Source organism: Malurus melanocephalus, unplaced genomic scaffold (assembly GCF_030028575.1).
Source record: "Malurus melanocephalus ecotype Western Australia unplaced genomic scaffold, MMel_1.1 scaffold_1089, whole genome shotgun sequence".
Taxonomy (NCBI): Eukaryota; Metazoa; Chordata; class Aves; order Passeriformes; family Maluridae; genus Malurus; species Malurus melanocephalus.
This window is the reverse complement of record NW_026624321.1, coordinates 24,320-27,599: the sequence shown is the minus strand read 5'-3', so window position 1 is coordinate 27,599 and position 3,280 is coordinate 24,320.

Sequence of the window (3,280 nt, the reverse complement as noted above, 5' to 3'; positions counted from 1 at the left end):
TTTTTTTTTTTTTTTTTCCTTCCCACTTCTTTTCTTTTTTAAAGGCCATTTACGTTATGATTAAATGCTGTCTTGGAAAAGCAGAACGAAAGTCGTTAATCTATATAGATCTTCAAAGAATCGATACATTCGGGACTTCTGTAGGATTTGTTACACTCCATTTTGTTACAGTAGGCAGCTCGTCTGGATTTGGGCACATGTGTTTCTCTCCCTCCCCTCGCCCTCCCCCTCGCCTTTCCAGCTTCCCCCCCAAGAGTGAAAATAAAGTAAAAGGTCTTTCATGGTAAACAAAACCAGCTTATTCTCCACATAGAACACATGAATAGCTGGAAAAAAAAACTTACAATAAATGGTGCATTTTTTTCTCTGCTGGGTATAGCATTCAAGATCAGTCCAGTATTCAAGAAGCAGTCCATTTTTTGCTCAGCAAGAGAGTTTAGAAAAGAAGCGTGGGGTCTATTCAAGGATCTTTTCCCCCTTCACAATTGCTGGGCTTTATGAAACCTATCTTCCATGCCTTGTCAGAGTATTTCTGGGGACCAATTAGTGCTTTGTTGCAAGGCTTCTTTGCTGAATCTTTGAGCAGCAAGAAAAAGCTCTCTTGAGTCTCCCCTTATTTTGACTATTTCAGTCATTACTCAGTGTAATAATTAATATGACAACTGGACGCTGAAGTTTGTATAGAAACACCTCGGCTGCAGGAGAGAGCGTGCAGTGGGTGGTAACAAGCTACAGATCAGACTGAGAAGCCACACACACAAGGAAGGGGCGGGGGGGAAAAGAGAGGGAGAGAGAATAATGAATGAAAAGAAAGAGAGAAAGAATAAAGATAAATAAATAGTTGGTGCGGCCCGGAGAAACATAATACAGACTTGGAAGGGGGAAAAAAAAAATAAAAGGCACTTAGAAGGCGGATGGGGGGAGGAGGATCAACCCCGGAGAAGTAAACTTATTTTGAAACAGTTTCCATGTCCATRTAATTTTCAAAATTTGCTACTTTCAGAAGTCAGGAAAGTTATTTTCTCCTGAAAAGGCGAGATGTTCTTTCGGGTAAGTAATTTTCCAGGACCATGTGTTTGCACTTTTGCATACTTGATAAACTTTAACGCCTCTTCCTAAGCGTCCCTTCATGGAAATAAGAACTTTAATTCTTGAGTAATTGTTGCCCATCCTGCGCAGGGTGAAGGGAGGCTGGTTATGCGATGGCAAATTCGAGTTTTCCTGGTGTTGTATGGTGTACAAGAGGAATAAAGMCTGTGCCCCAACGAAGAATTAAAAATGACGTTTGACCAGGGACACTGCTGAATTCTCCTCGAAARGCGTCTTGGGATGAACACTCATCACTTTGCAGACATTTCTTGGGCTGCCAATTAGGGCATAATAAATAATTAGAGGTTTTAAGCATATTAGATACAGCTCATGCTAATGAGCTACATCAGGTCTTGTGCTAACCTGAAGTGACAGTTTGCATATAGGGGCTGCAAAAAAAAAAAAAAAAAAAAAAAAAAACAAAAAAAAAAAAAAAACAGAAAAACAGGGGAAAAAAAAAATCCCACCAAAGCAAACCCAAACCAGGGGTGGAGGCAGCTTTTCCCCCCGCGGCTCCTCCGCTGCCGGGTGGCCTCACTGATCCTGTCACAGTCCCGGGGGACAAATCACACCCGKCCAACCCCCCAGCGACACTTTTTTGGGGGGGATGTCATTTTTGGGTTTGTTCGCGGCTCCCCGAAGCGGTGGTGCCCTGGCAGGAGGGACAGGAGCGGGTTTGGGGGATGTTTTCCCGGATCCCCCGCAATCCCGGGGAGGGGACAGGGGACAGCCGGGGGTCCCGATGTCACCGCTGTCTGTGCCGTGAGGACACAGTGCCACCTCCCGGCCACCCGCGCCCGCAGGGACGGGGATGAGCGATCCACAGGGCATGGGATGCATGGGGACAACCAAAAATAAAAAAAACCCTTGAGGTTTCGGGGAGCCCGCGCTGCAATGAGAGGGGACACTCTGGGAGGCTTTGCCGCCACGGTGAGGAAATGCGGCCTGAAACCCGTGGTAAATTCACATTAACTGATAAAGTGCGATGATATCGATAAGGAGGGATTGCACATACACGCGCACAGATCGTCACGGAATCCTCATTGGGGAATTTTTCCGCCAGTTCTGTTTTCACTAGAAAATCCCCCTTCCGCTGCTCGCTGCTCCCTCAGACAGCCGGGCCGGGCACAGGCCCGATCTCCCGGCTCGGGAAGGGACAGATCCTCGCTSCCACACGGACAATCGCAGCTCCAGAGGAGCCGCCGCTCCGCAAACACCGCCTGAAGGCGAAGAGCGGCCCGAAAAGCGGCCCGAAAAGCGGCCAAAGTCCGCGGTCCCTCGGCCTCGCACGGCCCCGGCTTCCAGCGCTGAGAGCCCTGAGGGAAGGGATGTGTGTGGGGTGTGTGTGTGCGGACCCTAAAAAAGCGCTTTTCTGAGGCACAACSTGTGTTTTCAGGCGAGTGAGACATCACAGCGTGTCTGTGTGTGGCTGAAAGGAGCGGGGTGATGCGGGGTGCGGCAGCAAAATCCCAGAGCAGAACGAGTGGACTTAAAAATCTCAGGGGGAATCAGGCACAGGGGGAGACTGGAAAGCCGGGGGGGAAATCCCGTCTGTGTCACTGCAAGGGGACAAACCCACGCTGAATTAACACCGCAAATTGAGAAGGGAAGCTCCAGCAATTTGGACTCTGAAACGGCCCAAGGTAAAAAACACTGATGCAAGCGCATGTTCCCACTGTGATGTCACTGGGCATACACGCACTCACACACAGTTTGCCCCAAAACAAGAGAATTTGGGAATTCCTGCTGGASAGATGGAGCTGTGCTTCCTCCCACCCGGTGCATTTTGCTACCAGTCAATCTCTGGCAGCGCAGACTGGTTAAACAGCGAACCGGTGGCAAAACACCGGCGGTATTATTGTGATTGTGTAACAGAGAAACTTGCAAAATAAACACAAAAAACAGGGGGTAGGAAGAGGAAAAATAGGTAATTACAACAATTCGGCACGAGCAGTGTTTTGGGTATTTGGTATTTCACTTGGTCTTGCCATTACCGTGGGCTAGAGTGAAAATGTGTAAGAAAAGGAATGGGAAAATTGAAGGAATAATGATCAAAAGCACGTAAAAGCCATAAARCACGTAAAAGGGAGATAAAAGGTCAGTGAAAAGAGAAGGAATAAGGAAAGATAGAGAAGGCACAAACAGATCAAAAAGCAGTTTATCTGGCTGAAAAGTGTGCCAGGTGGCAAGG